Below are 23389 nucleotides of genomic sequence, written 5' to 3'. Positions count from 1 at the left end.
GCAAACAAAAAAAACCAAAATCTCTTCTGATATTTACATGATCCTAGATAATTCAGGATCATTTTTAATTAGCTGAACCTGCGGATGTCATTTGAATTTTTAGAAGGCCCAATGTCATAACTTTGGATTCTATGGGAGAGGTTTTTTATATCACTGAATCTCTACTAAAGGTCAACTAACAACACTAAAGTGTTGGTGAAAGAGAAATCATTACATGTAGCGTTATTGACCAGTGTGTAATTGCCCCATTAAGATTTATGAAGTTCTCAATGATTGCTTCTCTCCATTCAAAATATTTTACTAGATGAGCGTGCATTTGATATCATTTCATGCTTAAAGGAAATTTATAACCTTCTTGTTCTGGTTCTTCTTTTCTGGGTTTTGCTTGGTTTGCTTTGGTTTATTTTTTTAGTGAGACAAGTGTGGTACTTCAGATTATCTAGTATCTCCATCTTTCAACATGATTTTGAAATAGCTTATAAGAATCAAAGTATGAGTACTCATTTTAATACTTATTTAGGAATCTCTTCTTGCTACCAACCATGAAAGAAGCTAACTAAGAAAATCAAGATGTCACCTTCTGACATGTTATGGCCACCATCATCAGAATACAGTCTCCCAGTCCTTCCATTTCAGGTGCCACAAATGAATTATATTTTCTTCAATTATTGGACCTCTGGACTATGATTTCATCAATTATAAACTCTTTCCTCTTTCTGTCATTTTTAAGCAAACATCTGGGTAAGGTTAATGAGCCTCTCTTGCTATTCCTCTTGGTCCTTGAGCAAAATCAAAACTTTTGTAAAGATAAAAAATGATCAAATTCTCTCTGACTCTTTAACTGCTTAAATAAGCAACTGGAGCATAACACGTTTGTTGGTCCAGTAACACAGGTTGAGGCCCTAATGGGAAAATACAGTCTATAAAGGTATCACAGGCATGTGTCCCATCAAAGTCTGATTTTCCTGCAAAAGGTGTGAGACTGGCACCCAGGTGAGCCTCTATCTGAAAAGAAATTGAGACACAGACAAGATATGCAATCTAGAAGTGCTCAAAAGATCTCCAAAAGTGGATGCAGTGCTCTGTGGATCTTCACCTATTCTTCTTGAAAGCATCTTATGCAATTTTTTTTTTCTTTCAATATGCAATATTTTCCTGAAACTTCTTAGCGAATTTCTAATTTAGGAGGGAGAAATTAAATATATTTCACTCAAGTCATGGATGAGGAAGAACTGTTACAACTGTGCTAGTTTTATGCATATCAGCTGAAGCAGTAACCAAACACTCTTCAGGAATAGCCAATCTTTTTATTCATAGATCTGTCACTGATCGATGGCACAACAGTGTTAGTAATGACTTTCAGCCAGCACGCTTTTAAAGAATATTATCTGTATCTCCAGCTTACTTTTTCCTAACAACCTGAAATCTGGTACATATGGAGTACTATTTATTTCAGTCATTTTAGTCATTAAGCACTCAGCTGATGAGAGGTTCAACACGGGCAGGAAAGAAAGAGGAGCAGAGGAGTTCCGAAGCAGGCAGTTGCTATTAACAGGAAAAGATCTATGTCCCCCACTGACACAGGCACTTTTCAAAACTCAGTAGAATCCACGCCTCCCACAGATGGCAAAAGAGAATGAAGTATTTATTTTCCAGAAACTTTCTGTCTTCTCTAGACAGGTAGAATTTGCATGTAGCATTGGACATAAAGAAAAAGGACATCAAAAGGACATAAAGAAGAAAACAGTAAAAAGATGTAACTTACAAAGAATACTTTTTCCTGTGCTTATTCTATTTTTAATCAATCAGAATCATTGAATCATGCAACTTTCAGAACTAAAAATATGTTTACTCCTATTCTCCCAGTTAGATATGTTAAAAGACATCTCAAACCCAGCCAGTCAAATAAGAAAACACTACTAGAACATAGAGTAAAACGCTTTGTGTTACATGAATAGTTTTGTATCAATATTCATTTACTGTCAACTTGGAAATTCAAGCTGATTTCAAATGACAGTTTAAAATATACAAGTAGCATCAATCAGTCAAGCTTTATTGCATCTGCTTTTGTTGTGGCAGAATTATGTATCTTATTATAATACACAATAGAAAAACACAGTGGGAGCATACAACACAAACTATAATGCCTAGTAAAATAGAGCAAAAGATACATCAATTTATAGTATAAGGTGATGTTAGCACAGCAAATGCTCTATAACAGCACTGCTGAGAATATTCTAGCTTTATGTTGCTATCCTCTCTCTAGACCTCTATCACACTGTCACCTCTCAGGAATTTGTTTATTTAATCTTTTGAGTTCCCTTAACTGAGCTAATGCTAAAAAGAAGTATTTTCTCTCCTCTCAGCAAATATCTAAGTAAAATATTTATTTCCCTGATATCTGTTTTAGTATTAGAACTGGGTTCAATTCTCCTTTGGTGCAGAAAAGAAAATACTCGTATCTGTAATCCCCCTGCTTTTACAGAGATGCTTCCTTTAACTGGCAGTCTTTGCTTCTATGTCACAGATGAATGATAACAAAGAGGAGGGGTGGATGAAGAGGTTTTTTATAACTGTAAGCACTCATGACCATATAATTATTTACTTCAGTTTGTCTCCTTGATCATCTTTCCTCAGTTCTAAAGTCGAAGTAGACTCCTGTACCTGACTTATTTTCCTTTGAATATGAGCATAGCAGATCTGATCCTCATATTTTCTTGTGCAAAAATTCCCTTGGCGTGCCTGGATATTCCTTAGCAGACCTTGGTACTCAGAGTTGGGAGAAAAACTCCTGTTCTATCCAGGTTTTCCCTTAGAGAGTAGAACTAAGCCCAGGTAAACTTTTCCAAAGAAGTCACATCTCTTTTTAGTCATAGTGCAAAGCAGTGTACACCATTTCTCCAAAAAAAGCATTTAAATTCATACAGATACCTTTCCAATAGGGAAGCAAGGGGTACTAGATCCGATACATCTAGTGGCTCTTACCAATTTACTGATATTTTACACAAGCTCCAAACCCACATCAAAGCTTCTTAACTGCCAAGATCCCCTGTTTTGCTCAAAACTAAAGTAAACATGTTTGTTAGAATACCTTCTTCCTGCAACAAATCAAAAAATCTGAGATAAGCCATTTCTCCTCTTCTCCCTAACTGAGTTGCATTCTGACTGCCCCATCTAGGTGTGGAAGCACAAACATGTATATAGATACACTTCCAAGATTAGTCCATTTTCTATCATCTGCTATAGTGATTGCAGCAGTAGTTGTTAAAGCAGTTGATTCATATTACAGTTCCTAATGACGTTAGTAAATCGGAGATGTCGGACCAGTCCCTGTATTTTATCAACAATCTCAAAAGGAAAAAGTATCACAAGACAGTATTTCTTCTTAAATTCTGTGATTGCCAGAACCTGAAAAACTCTGTATGTAGCTGAAGTACTGAACAGCAGGTTGTTTTTACTGCCTATGAAAGGTAATAAAATATTGATTTTTTTAACATTCTAGAATACTTTAAAATTATTTTCAAGGTATTATTAATAATTTTTACTTTTCATTGTTTTTTTCTCTATCTTTTAAAACCCAGAAGGCATAACACACACAAGAGGTTAGAAGAGAATTATAAACACCCTGAAATTTTCCAGCTGTATTTTGAATCACTGTATTCTTAGAGCAAGTGTGTAAACTGCAGCCCTCATTATTAATTTCAGTATTATGGAGTATTTGGAGCTAAGAATCTGAATTTTGCACACAGAGAAAATTAGAGTAGGTTTTGAACTAGGAATCAGACTCACCTTCAGGATTTATTCTTCAAAGCCTTACAAGCCTTTCTTTCAGTGATGCTAGACTGTTTATTCAGGTGTAGGCAGACATGCACACCTGCTGCCTGCACATTACTCAAACAAGCTCAGAAGCCACACTGCTGCAGGCTTGAGCTGCTTCCTCCTGCCTCCCCACAACAGAACAGACAGGCTCAAGGACAGCCAAGACAACCAGGTTACAACAGTTCCAAGGACAAATTTATTTATCTGAATCAGAAAATTAAACAGGCTACACCTGTCTGTAGAGATACATTCTATTGCTGAAATAATTTTTTTTTCAAGGACAACACTGGAAAAAATATATCACATAAGCAGCAGTTTTAAGTAACAGCCTTAGACTAGCATTTGTTAGAAATTATCAGCTATAGTGGCTTATTTAAGAGGCCTTTAAGTCTAAAGATGGCTTTCAAGTAGGGTTAGGCTGCAGCTGTAGAAGATGAAGGACTGGAATTCAGGAGAGAGATTAATTTCTTGGGGGCATTATACGTTTTTTATCTCAAGTGAAATTTAGGCCTGTTACACATCTCAGGTTGTGCTAGCATCTAAACTTTGTTTGCCTCCATGCCCACATGCTCACGTACTCCTATCAGACATTTGGCATTTATTTTATGTTGTCATTTACATTTAAAAGTCTAAAGTTCCTTAGATGACCCCATACACATGCTCAGATCATGAAACTCTGACAACCTTCACTACTCAGATTTGCACTCAAGCCCCGTCATGGTCTTTCCCCTACTTTCAAGATATTTACATTCCCCCACTGCAGTTCTAAAGTCCTCATTTTCATTATATATGATTACTGTTACTTAGCCCACCAGGTTAGAGCCAACATTCCTGAAGCAAAGCAGAGGCTTGAAGCAGACAGGAGCCTTGAGCACCAGATGATAGCACTGATTCCTTCAGGTCTTGTCTTGGTTGACAGATTAATAAAGAGTGAGAGACATGATTTAAAAAGTGCAAGATTTTTCCAGATGAGATTAGCATCAAGTGGCACCAAGGATAGGGATGGATGGCAAAAGTTGTAGGTGACTATGACTAAAAGCAAGGCTATAGATAGTTTTATGACTTAGACAGGAGGCAATAGTGATTTCTGATTTTAGTAGGGGCAGAACTGGAACAGGGAATATGACAGTACTGTGTATTTCTACCCACAAGTGTAGCAAAAGATGCGAGACAGGCCTCTAAGGCAAGCCAATACATAAGTATGTCACTCAGCAAGTTCTGGGAGAAAAGCAAAAACCTTCTACCAGCTCCAGCTTCCTAGACTTCACATATGGACACTGACATTTTTTATGTGAAGCACTCCTTACTGAATATGTAAAAAAGCCACACATGCCTCAAGTTTCAGGTGAAAAAGGCTCTAAGTATTCTTTTGGTCTTGGTCCAGGCTGAATCTGTGACACAGTCTGGATTATCTAAACAATATCTGGCTTCATTTTCTGGGCAATTCCTTTCACTAGATGACTATTCCATCCTCTTTCATCTAAGATGAACACGACTCTAGTCAGAAAGACATACCAAGACAGAGTAAAGCTCAAGAAATGAAAAGATTTATTACAAAAGAAATACACAACATGTAGAGATTGATGGAGTTCAGAGCTGAGATCCAAGAATACCAGGTACTGGTTGACTGTCTTGTCTCAATATAGGCTGTCTGGCAAAGCATCTGAAAAAAGCATGTGCAGAAGGTCCTCTTCTACTCAGTTCTTGAGGAACAATTTCTGTTCCTTTTACTCTGTTCTTGAGGAAAAACTTTCATGTTTACATGCTGGGACTGGATTCTAACAGAGAAATGGCTTTTTGTGGGATTTTGTTTTTCAGGCTCCTTGCTCTAACAAAGAACTGTGGGATCAAACTACCTTTAAGTACTTTAAGTACTTGATTTCTTGCACATGTAATGGGGCTGGTCAATTTCTCCTGTATCTCCTCCACTCCTCCTGGTGCCTTTCATAGCTGTCTCTGAACAGCAGCTTGAAATCAGGCCCAATCAGTTGCAGAGTGCAAGGATCAGAAATGTCAAACAGAAGGAAGGAGTGGGAAGGCTGTAAGTCACTCTTTTCGGTTATTATCTCTTCTTGGTGGCTTAGGGATGTTTCTGGTTGTTTCTGACCCTCACCATCCACAATCAGAGTGCAGAACTTATTATCAAGTCTGAACATACTACTACTGAATGACCCACCCACTTCCTCTAACGTCAGTTCTGAAACAAAAAAAATGATCAGACTGCAAAGTTACTGTGACATGTTATGAATAGAGGGCCCACATCCACACCGTGACATTCAGTGGGACAGAAAGCAATGCCTCATTGCTGGTAGTGCCTGTTCTTTTATTTCTGTTCTGAGCTCTCTTATTGATCACTGGGCCTCGCCAATATTTCTTTAGAAGCTGGGGTGATGGGGTGACTTGGGTCTTTTTACAAAATACAGTTTTGACGGCTATGATGAAGGGTTGCATCTGAATGCAGAGGCAGGTAAAAGGTGGAGTGTGAAGGGAGCGTAATGATTTGTTGGTGTTCTGTAAATACCTTGCAGGGAGAACAATGTCTAAATGACAGGTGAACCTAAAAGGGTTGATAGCTTTCCCTAAGAGTTGGGCTCTTTATCTTTGTTGTGTTCAAATTTCTCAGCTGTAAAATGGAGATTATTATATTTTCTTCCTCTCACCTGTTTTCTGTTTTCTTTATAAACAGAATTGTTCCTCTTTGTTTACCCCTCCCTGACATTTCCATAGCAACACACAACCCAAGTAAGTACCTGTAAATATTTCTTTCCAAAAGCACATAGGGAAGAAAACCACCATTTCTGTGAAAACATTAAGATTTTATATATAAATTCTTATTTTTGGCACTGCAGTTCTCCATGTACAAAAAATTACCCTTTAAAAATAACTCAGCTAGAAATCCAACTGAACTGTGACTCCTCCTACTATAACAATCACACCTATACTCTTTATGGGCACACATGCTCAGCATGCCCATTCTTAGCAAACTGCTAAAACGTGATTTTAAGACTATTGGCTATTTTGTGGTCCAAAGAGTACTTTATGTTAGGTATGGGTCAATGCCATAGTGTGAGTCCCTTAGCAGCAGTCCAAAGCAGAAGTAATGTCATTAAAATCAGTTGAGTGCTGGTGGTACAGTGCAAGTATGGGAGACCAGAATCAGTCCACTCTGCTGATCACTAATTACAGTGATGATTGATTAAACACTGATTTCAATCCACATTCTATTGACACGTGGCATTGATGTGGCCAGCCTGAATCACAATTTCATTTTTACCAAAACTACAAAAACTTCCCTTCTTTCAATCCCCTCCTTTACTAAGTTAACAGAAAAGTATCTAAGCATTGTTTATGTTACAAAATTTCGATTTTATGCTACAAAATAGCTTTGAGGTTTTGTGTAGTTGTTACACAGGGATGCACTATAACCCAAGGTAACATAGGCCACAAAATTTCATGCACTGTCATAGGTGATAGCTGAGGACCAGTGGTTGTAATTGCTTCTCTGAAGAGCGACATGAGGCTACGACAATGCTACATTTTGCTGTTATATACCCCAGAAATCCCTAAGAATCACCCCAGTTATAAAGTTTTCCACTGCATGTAATTGAGAGCATTTCTACCTCTTAACAGTGAAGTGAGAGCATTTTGAGTTGTTTTATCTTTCTTTATATGTTGGTTTGAACAAACATGCAATATGTAAAACTTGAGGTCAAAGACTCCAGTTCCAGATATGATAAGGGTGGATTTTATTGTCCCAGAAAGGCCACCTAATAAAGCAAGGCCCAAATAAGTTGGAAGAAGCATAATTTGTAGGTTGTGTCTTATGACCTGACACAATAAACTTATTGCTTGCTACATAATTGCAGCTAGAAAATGGTTTCTAAAAGTTGACAGACACTAGACGGGTTTTATATCTATTTTTACTTACTTTGACAGCTTAGAATTGTGATGTGAGGAAGCTGCCAAGGCTTTGTAGTGCAATTAAGTGACAAGAAAACTTTAAAGGGATTTAGAGTTAGGCTGTAAGTTCAAAACCAGGCTTGCGTCTGGATTTAGATTTGATTTCAATGGAATGCTTTCCTGTTTTCCTGCCCTTAAGCTTTGGCTCCTCCCGCAACAGAGGCAGAAAATGAGTTACAAAATTGAGGTGCTGCAGAAAAGCACACTCACAAGAAAATCCTGTTCACAAGGTTCTGGAAATCTTGTTTTCTTTCGTTCTGTGTGAACTTTCCATATTTCCCACTTTCTGCCATCTATTCCCTTTCCTCCATTTCAATAATAGTTCTATACCACATTTCTGATAAGTTTAGGATTCTTTAGATCCCAGGTTTTGTTTCTTGTAGACACAATTCTTCTTTTCAATCTTTGCTTCTCTTTCTTTTGTTCTCTTTTTCACTTTTTCCTCATTCCTTAAGATTTTAAGATTCCATAAGATTTCAGTCATGTGCTAGTTAAAATTTGTTTCCCCACTATTTTTCATTTTCTCAACCAACATGTATTCTTTTTCCAGTCCCTTACCTTAGCACACCATGATCTCTGCAAGATTTCAGCTATGTGCTAGGATGTTGCTTTTTCCCCCATTGCTTTCTGTTTTCTCAGCTGACACATTTTTTTCCTAGTCCTTTAAATGAGCCCACCCTGAGTTCTATATAACATTCCAGGGCTGTTTGCAGATCACGCTAAGTTATTTTTTGATGGTTTAGCTATCTGCACACAACACTGCAACCTCTTACACAGATACTGTCTTGTCTTTAACCTACTTGGCTCAGGTATCAATTACAGTGCATTAGCCCAAAAAACAGATGAGTGGTTCACGTATCAAGAGGTTTTGGCAGTCCCCTAAAGCCCATATTTTTGTTGTAATTGATACAAAAGCTAGCTATATCAGTTTGAATACAGCCCATAAGTTAGACCAGCTATAAGCATATTCATGACTGCAGTATCCCAAGTTTTCATTCAAAACATGCCTTAAAGTGCTCTTACCATGTTGGCCTTGTTGTTTTTTTTTTTTTTTTTAGACCAATTTAGCCTTGTTTTTCACTAGGAATGTGCAGTATCAATGACAGTATCTGGAATTAGGAGATCTTAGTGTGAGTTATAGTTATACTTTCACTGAGGTGTACCTCCCCAGTACTTGCATTTTTCACTTCTTTTAACTGTATGAGTACATGTTATTAAGTACATTGAGTGAATCCATATCATTAAAGAATTTAACACTTTTAAAAATTGAAAACCAGAAGTGGTTTCACTAAAGGGACATTAACATCTCCACAAAGCTTTGCATGAAAATATGGGACATTAAAGTCCACATCAGATGTGTAATTGTTACACTGAAGACAATGGCAAAACTCTTGATTCACACCAGTGGAGGAAAATTCTTCCTAAGGAAATTTGAGGAGTCATTCTAGGACTACTCAGAAGTTTCACATGATGAAGTTAAAAGGAAACACAGAGCTTTTAAGGAACTATTAGAGCCCTGTAATTTGAAAATTCAACACCTGCTCTCCTCAATTGCAAAATATTATTAAGTGTACATGTATCTACTTACAGAAATGTTCCTGAAGCAGATCTCAAATGTTTTCTTATGATAGGGGTGATTGAATCTTTTACAGACTGATCTATTCCACACTTTAGTCCTAAATCCTTTCCTTCAACATGGCATATCTTCAAAAGATTTGGCTTTAACTCAAGGAATTCCCCTTTCAAATGGAACGAGCAATAACATATAAGTAAACAGGAAAAACTGAACTTCTTTGTTACAAAAGAAAGTTTAGCCTTCACTGGGAAAAGTAAAGTATTTTGTAAATGGTTTTCAAAATTTGGGAAAAGCAGCCCCTCTGCTAAAGAAAGGGACTATGATTTACATTATACCACAAGACTGTCAGAATGATGAAAAATACATCAAGCATTCTGAATTTCACTAATAAGCAAAGCAATGTAAAGTTCACATGGGATACAGCAGAGAGACTGGCACAGTGCCTGTTGAACTTCGGGTTAGAGCACCGTGGAACAGCTTCAAAGAAACTTTCATGCTCTGTACATAACATGAATCTGTCCCTTTAGCTTATTAACCTGCTTTGAGAGATAAGCTTTGTCAGAGTTACAACTATAATTGGGTCAGGGAACTCCAGTCCAACCTGCCTGTCCCCAGATAGAATTACAGGATTGTTTCTAACTTGTCTAGGGAACCAGGGTTAACTGCATTCCCCTAATGTGTCCTGGATACCAGGACATGGCTCAGTCCTGTGTCCTGTGTGGCTCTTAAGCTGTGAGTAATTGCATCTTGGAGCTGGGAAGTTAAAATTCTTTACAGCTGCAGTGCGGGACTGACCAAAAGCAACCTAAAAGAGCTATATTCAAAAGGAAGGGTATTTCTTTTCCTTCCCAACGTTTTTTTCCTTCCCATGAGAGTTCCAACTTTTTATCTAGTGTTTATCTAGTGTTATCTTTAGTGTTTATGTAAGCCTGCTTTTAACTGTTCTTTCATACCTTAAATATCATTTTAAAAATGCTTGTTTTCTACTTCCCCCAATATAGTAAACTAATCAGAGACTGGAGGAACTTCTTCTATATTTATTAGGCTCTTCTGATTTAAAGAGATTGTGAGTTCCATCACACATCTGGTAGATGAAAGCCTACCACAGAGACCAGGAGCATGAACAGCCTGATGCTGTTCCCTCCAGCACATCTGTCAGATAGCAGCTTAGGACTGAAGTGACCAATGTAAGGCCACTAGCAACCTCTGCCAAAAATATTCCTGCCAAACTCAGGATGCAGAGAAGTTTATAGGCTACTTGAAGTATTTCCTGATACTGTAATCAAGACTTTGCACTGGGAATTTGAGGGTAATCATTGTCTTGTGCAATAACATCACACTCCCATGAAAGAAGAAGCTCATTTGATTTGTATGCTTTAAGATCATGACTGTGAAAGATGGAAAGACCTTCAACATAGAACACTGGGGTACAGAAACGTCTCATTATGTACATTAAGGATGCATTAAATGTAGATCACACCCTTTTGCCACCAACATAAAGATTCAGGTGTAAATGGGAAATTTTACTCTCTATATATTTTTTTTTCATTTTACAGTAAGTTGGTGGTCCATTTCCTCCAATGTAAAAAAACTTCCTCTAAGAAAGGAAATGGCTTTTTTTTTTTGCCTGCTGATTTGTTATGAATCCTAAGAAACTGACAGTTACTGAAGAAAAATAGAAAAAAAAAAATCCAAGAACATTTCTCACAAATTAAATGCCTTATGTCACACATAATTAAAGATTCAGGTGTATTTTGAGAGAACAGTAGTCAGATTTCCTAAGGGCAGCCTCTGATTTCAGTTTTATGGGAAAGATAGGGTACAGCAACCTCCTTCTCTAGTGTCAACTCATTTTGAAATGCTGCAGTTTAAAAAGGCAGCCAACTGTCCTGAGAGCAGGTATCTGCTCTACGCAAAGTACATTCGTTCCTTTCCACAGATGAGAGGTAGAAATACGATGCCAAGCATCTGATTCCTACCTTCAAGGTTTCAGACATGTTCTTCTTTTCACAGTAACCATCAAGACAGCATGATACAAAGTCAGCATGTTCCAAAGTGAATTTAACAACTCCTGTACAATGCAGTGAAAGCTTTGCTGGATCATTATACGTGATTTTCTCGGGAGCAGCAAAATATCAGACTGCAACTTCCTTTTCCTGATGTTGAGCAAATACCATTTCCTCACATGAGAAATTGACTCACTATAAGAAATGGTGTGTCAAGGTAAGAAAAGAAGATATATACAGCACTTCCCAGGCACTTTTTGCTATATAAGAGGTTCAGCGTGTAGAGTATACTATTTGTATGCTTATTCTATCAGAAAGCATGAGTTTCCATAGCTGTTTTCATAGTAGAAAGTGAGAACTTCAGTACTGGTAATCATGACAAAACTGATCCATGAAAAAATGCATTTAAGAAAGCTGACTTTATAAAAGGAAATTCACCAAGAACATCAGTCCTTAAGATGACCTTAATTAGGACAGTATTGATTCCCAGGAGGAAAATTATTTTAGGTGACAGATGGTATTGAAAATCATGCTGTTTTCAATTCCTTCTGTGCTCAGTCTTTTTCTCTTCTTCTAGTGGAAGAGGCTGCAAAATCTTGACATGCACAGAAAAGGGCAAGAAAATTAATCATGCTGTTGTCAAGGAATCACAAAATCCTCAAAACTAAACTAGTCACACTGGGCCAGCCAAATCCTTTCTCTCATTGGTATGTTGTTCTCTGGTCCCAGTCCTGAAGCATCCTGCAGAATGAAGCAGGATTCTAACAGCTTTTAGGACAATTGACACTGAATTTGTTGTGACACACCCAACGTTTTTTGTAACACACTCAACATTTTTCCCCATCTACACTGTCTGGAACTGAAATCCTGGCTCAAGTAAACAGCAGATTACCTGGAGACACTAATACCTGGTTTTCAACCCATGATATAACTACAAATGTAGAAAAGGAAGAAACGTACTTATGTTGAGGAATACACTCAGGGCTGGTAGCTCCGGGAGCAGCTGCAGTGCCAGCTCTGGGTTCAGCTCTCGGTGGTGACAGCCCCAGACAAGAGGACATGAACTGGAGCCAACCTTTGTACGACAAAGGGCATGGGGACCTGTGGTGCCAGCCAGGGGACAGGACACTCAGAGACACGGCAGGAGCTGAGGACCCCCAGATTTTCCCATGCTTAGACTGGGAGGGTACAAAAGCCCAGGAGTTCCTCTGTTCAGGGTCCCTCCTCAGAGGCACCAGCTCAAGTGCTTATTTTGTTGTTGCACCATGATTAAATTATTTAAAGGATCCTGATGTCTGAGACTCTTCTATGAGAACCCTGAGGTCAAGCCAGTGAGAAAACCTGGTCTGACAGAGCGAGTGTGGGTTGTGTTGCTGTGAAAAGGCTTCATTCCCAGCTCAGCTGGTATGAGAATGACTGACAGAGTTGCTACTGGATGGTCAGACAGGGAAGTTTCTGGAACACTCAGTCTCTGACGAAGTTTGCTCAATTACTACATTCTATATTGATGCTTCCCATCCTTAAAGAGGCAGTGATGAGTGCTGTAACCAGCATGCAGTGCTGTTGTAACTTGAAAAGAAAAGACCACACAACGTGAGCAAAACAAAAGAATAGTAAAAGCAATTGTACTAGGGGAAGTTCAAGTGCTGTCTATTTTTTCCACTGTCCTTTCAATCATAAATATATTCAGTTTTCTCTGAAGCTGGTAGATGGCGAGTCACATTTAATTGGGCCTGAAATTACTTTTTTCTACAATTGATTGAGAGTGCAAACCTGGGAACACAAACTTAGGAGCCAGACTGAAGGCCATTAAAATTTTGGCCCCATGGTGTTAGCTATTCTGTTGGCTGCCTTTCAGAGTAATTTGAAACCAATCCGTTCTTCAGCAGTACAATGGAGCAATTTTCTATCTGGTTGTCATAAACAGAACAAGTAAACAGCAGTGTCTAAGAGGGGTTAGAAGTCCTTGTATACTCAAGGTCACAGTCTGGGCAAATGTCTTAGCTCAGCTCCAGCAGATTTTAAGAACCAGTGGCATAGAAGCATGTAAGCTTTTGTGTACTGATGGCCAGGGATGAGCAGCACAGATGAACAGAAGCCTCTACAGCATCATCCAAATGCATGTGTGTGTGGCACAGAGCATGCAGTCACCTCCCTTGAACCTTACTGAGACGTGTGTAACTATGGCAATAGGTCTCAGGATATTCCAAAGCTTTATAGTGTTGAGATAGGCCCAAAATAATGAGTAGATCCTTTACTACCCCATTTCAGGAATTAGGATTGTTTGATTTATCCTCACTTCATTTGGAGCATTTGCAAAATCGAAATGGAACAATAATAAGGATAACCAGCCAGGAAAAAAGCTGGTTAAAAATGGTCTTGTTCATATTGATTTGAGCCAGTACAGCACTCATGTTTAATTATGTGCACCTAAATTATTTCCTAAAACACTGTCTAACAATGCTGTTAAACAGTTTTAAACAGTTATTTTAAACAGTTATTAAACAGTTATTTTTAAACAGTTATTTTTCCCTCCAAATTCCTGCCCTGAGGAAACTGCATTTCATAGAGTGTAAACCAAAGTCTAGACCTGTACTAGTTTCTAAAGCACTTTCACATTCCTCAAAATGACAGGTGTTATATATGCATCACATTATCTTTTCCAACTCTGCTCCTCAAGTAGCCAGAAGAATAAGGTCTTTATGGTTCAGACACTTAAAACTGCCTCTGGTATTTGACTCGAATTTAGGGAACCCACTACACCAAGACATCTTTTCAGGCCATCACCTTCCAGTATGTAAAAGCAAACATAACATTTACCAGCCAGCAGAACAGTTAACATAAACCTATGACAGGAGATACATCTATTGGCAGAAAACGTGAACAGAAATTGGACAGAGAAATCCAGACAGTATCCTAATTAAACCAGAGGGAGAGACTTTAGAAAAAAATTTTTACTACACCTTTCAAAATCAAATTATATTTCTGAAGTACTCACTTTAATGGATAATGGTCTGGCTCACAGTGAAATCCATTTTTTGTTTTCAAAAGGAGTGATTTTTTTTCAGTGATAGAGAAAACATTTAATACTGGAAGATGGAACAGAAGTTTTATTTAAATTTCAGATTATCTTTCCTCATACACACAACAAATGTTAGTTTTGCTTAGGTAAGAAAATGAACTGTTTACTGTTAAATTTTACAAGTTACCACTGGACAAATTCCACAACTATCACATATATATATATTTATACACATATAAAAAATCACTTTGTGCAAAAATATATCATCTTTATCTTCCTGAGGTGTTGCAAAGCAAAAAAAAAACTGTGAGCAAGGTCAGAGAACAATAACAATAAATTCATTCATGTCCTCCATTACATTAGGCTTCATTAAAAGTTCACAATATGCAAAAGAGAATTATTTTCCAGTGATAACATACAAGAATTTTTATCTGGTTGAGATTTATAACTACACAAACATTTAGTAATATCAGTTTCTATATCATGAAATGAGAAGCTTACCAAAGCCATCAAACAAAGCTCTTCCACTAAACGTGTGGGGCACGTGAGGATGTTACAAATGTAATTATTTGGATGCCTTGGGTGATTTTAAAGCATTTTGTCTACTCCTATTTATCACACAACTTACAGAAAAGCTAGGAACAATCAGTCCTCAACTGCTGAAGTCATTAGCCTTGTTTGCAAACTATTTTGTATCTGCTTAGAAGGCAGGTCACTCTGCAGACATTCAGATGGCATTTATTGAATGTATAACATAGTGGAAATGCAAGGAGAGGGCAAAGCTTACCATTGCTGAAAGACTACAGTGTGTCCTGGAGCATGAGAATCATAAAAACAATGCACAGAAATATGGGATGTCGGGAAGACCCTAAACAAACAAAAAAAGTCATCTTACATAGCAATATTGCCCAACAATTGCCCATCTTATATAGCAATGTTGCCCAATTGCAACAATGCTGCAGTCATAATAATTCTTTACGTAGCTCTGCTCCAATTTTGCAATGGGAGTTGTTTGTCCTTCCATTCTATCAGAAGAAATGTTCTCTAGATCTTGGTGGATACTGAAATATATAGGCTAGGCTGGGTGTCTCAATAATCCCTGGAACCAAGCTGTGTTGCCTATTCCCAACCATGTATCTCCTATACAACTTTTAAATCCTTAGAGTATGTACTCAGACAAGGCAACATCAGAGGTCTTATGTTGAAAGTAGTTTCCATATGAAGCTAAGTGGCTTTACAGCCAAAGGAACCATTTACACGTACATTTGAATAAATCCATTTGATGGAAATTTGCAGAATATTTCTTTTAAATAATAACTGCCTCCCAAGTTCCTTTTCAGAAACTGAAACACATGTAATGTCCTGAATTCAGGACACAGGTTCATGCATGAAAATGCAACAGTTCCTAAGTAGAAACAGCTGGTACAAAATAGCCAACACACAGTAAAGACTTCTGCTATAAAGCCTCCTTCATCCAGATGCTGCAGGATTATTGGTTAGGATGATATCAGTTTTTTTCCTTTCCAAGGAAGGCAGTTATATTAAATAAGTGACTAAGAAATTATAAGCAGAATGAAAATAAAAGTAATGTAAATATTTTTAAATAAGAAAGTTTTAAAGTATCACGTTCTTGCACATCAGTACCCTCTAAGCCTCAGAGTCCTATCAACTTTCTGATAAAACCAAGACTTTTGCCTCAGTTAGCACTGCAAAGGGCTCCCAGAGTGGAATGAATTTTGCTGTGTCGAATTGCAGGGTTTTTATTACTGGTGGTAATGTAAAAGGCACAAAAAGCAGCTCAATTCCTAGATCCCAAGAGCAGTTAGGAGTGCAAGCAACTGCAAAAATCATCCTCTGGATTGTAAACTGCACAATTTTGATAAGAAAGTCATTAGCAGTGAATGAAGAGGGCCCTTTACGATGACATTGCTATATAGCTGCTTCAGAAGCAGACTTTAAGGTCAAAAAGTACTTCACATCTTCCTGCAGTAGAGACAAAATGCCATGTTTCAGGAAATCTGGTACAATTTCCTTTACTCTGAAGCTTCATGATTTCCCTTTTAGCTTCCAGGAGGTATTTCTTTTTTTATGGGGCACTGACACTTTATTCCTGTGTATATGTCATTTGTGTTGCAGTTTCTTTCTCCTGCTGTAATCTGGGCTCTTTATAAAAAAAATTGTAACTAACTCAGCAAAGAAATCGCATTAATAGCCGACTAATAAAAAAATGTTTTCATTGTAACATTTCTCTCTCTAAATCTAATTAACACCTAAAGGAGGAAAAAAAATCTAAAAAATACCCAAGTTAGAAGGTGAAATAATGCTAATACAAGTGAAAAGGGCTGGCAAAATAGCAGCAGAAGGAAGAATGGAATGTTCAACATAATCTTGGGGGTCCCTGGAGTATATAATCTAGTCTTAGGGTAAACTGAACCTTGAAGAAATGGAGCTAGAGCAATGCAGTACAAGTGTAGCTCTTGTGAGAAAAGTACCTCAAGAAAGTCGCAAAAGAGATGTAACAGTCCAAGGTTGTTAAACATGGCAAGAAAAAAAGACAGTTCTGACTACTGGGGCTGGGTGCTCGAGAACCTAGTTCACATCCAGCTGCCCATCTGCCAAAACAGAGATGACTCCCTTAGGTTACAGTGTCATTCCCTGCCTGTGCAACTGTCCCAGAACTTCTTTGTCCTCAACTCATCGTAAGATATCATACACGCCTTGGGCACCCCAGCCTCAAGAATACTGGGAGAAATGAGATGAATGACCATTTTTTGAGCTAGATAACAGCCACCATAAGTGGTAGACTTCCCTAAAAGGGCAGCATCATGCAAATCCATGCAGTCTGCTAAGAACTGAATTTATACAAGGTATTTCTGCTAAAAAATTAATTCCCCAGTATCAATGTTGGATTTTTTTCCTTAATTTTTGGGCGATATATGTAAAATCAGGTACACAAATCAAAGCACAGGCAGTTATTGGGATTTCCAAATCTAACTCAACATGGCACCAGACATATGAAAAGAGGCAACTAATTTGCATGTGACTATAAGTTTTCACCAATTTTTATTAAAGATAAGTTTTTAAAGACTGATTCATATCAAAATATACCACCAGAAGTCTGAAAAAAAGTCTAAGTGCAGCAATTTAGCAGTTACTTTGTGCTGTGCTTAGCACATTAGTCAGAGGTACACTGAGCACTTCAAAGTCTCTTTGACCAGGCACATTCAGCCAGATCGGTCTGGTACCAGAACTGGGGCTTTTGCCACATTATCTGTCTAAAAAGGCAGAAACCACCAAACTGTGATATGGTGAACAGACAAATGTTTCCAAACTCTCAGTTGTTTCCTTTAATATAACAAGCAGGATGCCAAACTCAGTTCTGCATAAACCTCAAACAGGATTAAACTTACGATTTTTTGTTGCCTGGATGACTACTGGGTTCATTAAAAATACATATTCAGTAACACACAAATATTCACAGTAGGAATCATAGCTGTAGCTGATTCTACTGGAAATTAAAAATTGGCAGTAGTCTGCATCTTACATGCCAGTTAGGACATTCACACACAATTAAAGCTGTGTTATTTATATAGCTATAATTATCAATTTATCTATATTTCAGTCTTAAATTCTGAATTAGATTAGCATATCACAGCTCTGTGCATCTTGAACAGAGTTTTCCATGTAGAAATTTCCAGCTGCACTTCCCCAGGAGGCATATTAATTACATACATAGGAAAATTTTACACAAAATTCAGCTTTAGGATCCTAATGTCAACATTCTAATTTGTTCTCCTCCTGGCTCACTAACATGCCTTAAGAATATGATTAGCTGTTTTGCACATGCAGAACTGGAGGAAAGTAGAGAAGCAAAATTACTCTACTCCTATCTGGCCAGCCTGAATAGAAGCTGAGCCTATTGGGACACCATTCTTTCTTTCCCCTCTTTCCAGAAGATGGTCACCATTGCAGAGGCTGGAATAAACCCAGCACAAGTCACTGGACAAAGCTGTTCACCCATGATGCTGTGAGATGTTCTCTTTCTCTGTCCCATTGAAGCATCCAGAGGAACATGCTGGTGGTACCTAAACAGTCTGGTCTTGGCTGATTTCTGCTGTCATTATAAATGGGCATGACAGAAACTGGAAAGTAAATGGTCCTTTGTCTCTACAGCAAAATGCTACCAAGAGTTGTGACAGCTGCAGGATAGTTGGAGCCAGGCACAGCATTTTTGGTGAATGCCATGGTACCCAAAAATGTAACTTCAGCTGACTTCAATAATAAAAAAAAATCATTTTATGTTAACTACATTGTCAGTCTTGGATCAGATTTTTTTCCATGGTCAGGTTTCCAAAGCAGCGAAGAGGCAAGATACTACTGTCACCCAGCTGCATGGGAGAGACACAGGTTCCCAGTGTCTCCTTGGGAGTGGGGGGGATGCCAAAAAAATTCTCTAGCCATTTGACTCCCTGCACAAATGCTGGAGATTAAACATGTCAAGCAAGCACTGCTAAAGTTTCTGTTCAGTGTGAAAAATAACAAATATGATCTTTATTCGTTTGAAAAAAAATCCACTTTGGTTCAGACATACCCCATTATTACTTTCCTTTTTCTGGCTTGTAGAAGGAATAAAGCCAAAAATCAAGAAGCTGCACATTTGCTTTGAAAATACCTTTGACAGGTAATTGCTGTGTAACACTGCCAATGCCACGAGCAATAGCAGCAGACTACAGCTTATCAGCATTTGAAAAGGGATTTCTGGAAGCACGGTGAACAGCAACCCATCACTGGCACACAGATTGCTGTTTGCTCCTGTACCTCCTTGTGAATTTTTATATTCTGTAACTGAAGTAACCGAGGTTGTCATTTTCCAGGATCCCTTAGACCCAAGAACTCCAACTTAATCCCTTGCTTATTACATTTATTCAGAGGAGTTTGTTCTCAAATATTTAAGATTTGAAATAGACCACAGGACTAACATTTTTATTGCTACTATTTCATTATTATGTATCTTTCATGTCTATCAGAGAAGACCTTCTTGATTAATCTAAGAACATACAAAACTAAAATATTTGCATATCTGAAACCCTTTCTTTTGCTGTTGTTAGAAAAGAAACTGAAAAGAAAAAAGAAAGCCACACATTGATTGTCTTTGACTATAGGTCAACTAGACAGTATATTTGCACCATGTTTACTTTTCACAGAAACCTTCTCTCTCTCTTTAGTAGCCTTTGAATTTACAAAGAATGAGGCTAGCTGTGAGCCTGAGGTGCAAAATCACACCAGAACTAGTCCCTCAACTTCAAAGTTTAATTATTTTCAGCAAATTTTTTGGCAAGCCCACTAGACTTGCTTGTATGTGCGTGCTGCTGCTTTTCATCTGCTTCCAGAAGCCAGGCTTGGTTGGAAAAGGTGCTGGGTCAAAGCTGTACAATGAATTAAGCTTTGAAACCAGGAGGGGAGCAATGGTGGGGAGGATGGAGCTGGGGAGTGCATGAGGGAGGAGGTCACAGAGATATCCTAATCTAAGGACATTGATATCCTTCTCTTAACAAATTTTAGTATTAGATGAAGGTGACTTTCTATATTTTTGCCACATGGTTAAGAAGAGGAAAAATATTGAAGAAGACACATAATCTGACAGACTGGTGCATTTAAACTTCATTCTTTGCCTCCAGATTTTTCTCACCCACACTTCACTTTCTTTTCCTATTGCTGTCACCCTATATTTGTTGTCATTCAGATGTCTAATGCGGGAAGCATCCAGGTGTACTTCTCTTCCCCGCACTTATTTAATCATTCCAGTCTCATCAATGTTATAGACTTTGTGTGTGTGTGTTCTGTTATTGAAAGTCACGCATACACCTCTGTAAATCTGCGGAAGTCACAGTCTAATGAAGCATTCAGGAAAAAAAATGTATTTTCTGGCAGAGAACTCAAAAGCAGCAAAGCTGTATTTCACTCATCCCTAGGTTATTAAAAAGTCTAAGCAAATTCTATCTGGACCCCAAGTCCAACAAAAAAAAAACCTTAATAGAGGGAATGATCTTAAAAACAAGAAGCCAGAGAATATATATATATATATATATAAAGACTGATTGTGTGTATATATTAGATTGTCTTGTTAAGAAAAAAAACCTATCTGAATGTAGTTTATTAGAATCAGCTTTTTATCTTAAAACACTATAGTAGATTTTTTATTCTATCAGATCTAATAAAGTATGATTTTTTGTTTGATTGATTGATAAACAAAAATATATTGTAACTATAAATATTAAAACAAACTTCATTAGTAAGTGCTTTTTATGATCAGTTTAACATTTTATTGTTTGCATTCACTGGGAAGACAAGTGATTAAAATTATGCTATACAGAGGATCCATCATGCAACAATAATTCAGACATGTTTGCAGAAGAAATTAGTATATCAAAGGAACAGCTAATACTTTCAATAGGATAAGAATCACCCTCTAAGGAATGCAATTGCAGGAGCATCATTTGTTTAGTGTAGCTACACCATAACAAAGTCTGTTTAATCACCTACCTGATATTTTCATTTGCACATGAGAATCCACCAGTGGCATGCAGCAGGAGTCAATCAGTAAAGGAATCCCAATTGCCAAGAACTTACTTTTTTTTCTTTGCAGACATGCACTTATCTTCTTATCTGAATCTTATCTTAAGAGTTGAATCAGGGCTATCTTACATAGAGTAATGCTGCCTTCAAGCAGACCCTCAGAAATCGGTAGAACTGCTCTGACAATAAGTTGCTCTACTACATTCGGTGTATGGCATTCCTACTACATCTAGAATTTCAAAGCTAGTACAATAATTTGGTAAATATTTTAGAAACATAATCGTGGGCAGTTATGAGTTGGCAGAGCTTCACTAATTTACTAAGTTGACTTTAACAAAACTTCAATTTACATCAGCTGAGAAGCAGAGCAAGTGTATTTAACTAGAGCAATAAAAGAAAAAGCCTTTCCCCACGTCTTACAGAGACAGCATGTGGTTTGCATTTAGCCCAGCATCCTATGGCATTAGGCATGCAAGCAGACCACTGCAAAGGCAAAGAAATGCTATGATTTTTCAATGACCAATATCAACTTGTGTCAGATAATGATAAGCAGTGAAACTCTGAAGTTCCTGTTTTCCAGCGACATTCCAAAAGTACTGATTTTGGCATTCTAAATAAAAAGAAATACTAATTAAGTTGCAAGAGGAAAAATGCACAGAATGTGTCCCTCACTTAACGTTACGTCACAGAAAAAATTGTCTGACAGAAAAGACCAAAGAATTATTTAGTCTTTACATTTTCTCTAGAAACCTTTTATCTTGAGGATCATTTTATCTCATTATCAAAAAAACCTGACCATAAGTTTCTGGTTTAATACAGATGCTGAGAAACTGTTTTCTTTCATTCCACACATGCACAAGCAAACACACAGAGTAGATCACAAAGGCATTTTCAGTGCTATGACACATTTTAGAATTGTGAAATAGAAAAGGGGTCCTCTTCCCCAGTTAATAAGACCTTATTTATAAGATCTGCAGCTCTTCCAATCCCTGACAGTGTAGAGACAGTGTATATACAGTGGTGAACAATAATCTGCTATTTCAGGGTTTGCTTCATTATTATAACCGAATATTATGCTTTTATATGTCACCTTCCTGGAAATTAATATTTGCATCAGCCATGCATGATGCTTATTTCTTTTTCTCAGCATTAAAATCAGATTTAATTAACTCATTTTTACTGAGAATTGACTTTACTGCCCATTAGCCACTGTTATATTGTAAACATGTAAATCATTATGAAAGCATTTATTTTTGCTATGGAGTATACTACTTACTTTATATTCCAGAATGCCTGCTGCTTTAGTCTTCGAGTTGAATGTGAAAATTTTACTTAATAGTTCCAAATGTAGCTTGAGGGATCTGAATCTAAAATAAAAACATTACTGTCAAACTCTGATTTTCCATTATCTGTTTTTTGAGTCACATGGTATAAAAACCAAACAAACACTGGATATGGCTAACAGGGAAATTTTCCAGGCATGGACATTTAATGGATTGGTACAGCCCATCCCACATATCTCTTCCCCAAGGAGCCCAGACGGGCACAGGAGAGAGTGAAATTTGGGAACAATTTCTAACTTACTGAGAGAAAAAGTGGAACAGGACTTTTGGAGGCCACATTGCCACACAACAAAATTTTCTAAAAGCCTTTGCAAAACTCTCTTTCCAGAAATTTTACATGCACTTCTACCTGATTCTCTGAAAAAATATACTTTTGTCTTCTTTAGAGGGGACTGTGAATTAAACTGTAGTGGGAGCAGCTTATCAGTAACTCCAGCACCGAGCTCAGAAGTGGTATAAACTCTCAGTTAACAAAATCACAAGCTCACAACTACCCTTTATAAAGCTGATGCCTATTGTCATTATCATTGTATTAATTGAACCTGGTAACAACACATATGGATTGACTGAAATAAAGTATAACTTCAATAAAAAGGAGAAGAGAAAGTTAGTCTCTTATTTTCTATGAGCTTTTCTTTATATTCCCAATAGGAATTTTTATTTCGCATTTCACAGACACAAGACAAGAACTGGTTGCTTAAAGGTAACTCCTCTACTATTAATATTTTATGGGGTTTTTTTTCAGCAAGATCTGAGTGTTCTCACTTTTGCCTATTAGCTTTTTCTTTTTGCTTGGCTTTTTCTTTATGCAAACTTTATGCACATTGCAATCTTACCAAGAATACAGCTTGTCTGTGGGTGTGCTTTCTTAGTTACCTTGACTAAGTTACTTCTTCCATTTCACCAGATATCTATGCAATTTATGCGTGTAAAGGACTTCAGAAATTATTCAGCTCACCTAATTACACTTTTAGCTGAAAAATTTTGGAGAATAAAATAAATCTATGGACTGTCTTGTATTTTTTAATTTGTGGGAAGAAAAAAAAGTAAAAAATTTGACTGGTTTTGATTTTTTTTTTTAGTTTAC

The 23389-nt window shown here is 37.4% G+C and overlaps 1 long non-coding RNA gene across 1 annotated transcript; it reads right to left on the bottom strand.

Annotated features, from left to right (window-relative positions):
- Positions 1 to 21427: 21427 nt before the first annotated feature.
- Positions 21428 to 22730, bottom strand: LOC136290609 (uncharacterized). Its single transcript, XR_010721244.1, has 3 exons — positions 22652 to 22730; positions 22236 to 22326; positions 21428 to 21569 (listed from the first exon to the last, which is right to left on the bottom strand). It is a non-coding gene; the product is annotated as an uncharacterized lncRNA (long non-coding RNA).
- Positions 22731 to 23389: the final 659 nt, after the last annotated feature.

The sequence above is a fragment of the Chamaea fasciata genome, unplaced genomic scaffold, assembly GCF_029207755.1.
Source record: "Chamaea fasciata isolate MVZ Bird 193981 ecotype frontalis unplaced genomic scaffold, bChaFas1.0.hap1 SCAF_6, whole genome shotgun sequence".
Taxonomy (NCBI): domain Eukaryota; kingdom Metazoa; phylum Chordata; class Aves; order Passeriformes; family Sylviidae; genus Chamaea; species Chamaea fasciata.
The sequence above is the reverse complement of the archived record's forward strand: the minus strand, read 5'-3'. Positions and strand labels throughout refer to the sequence as shown.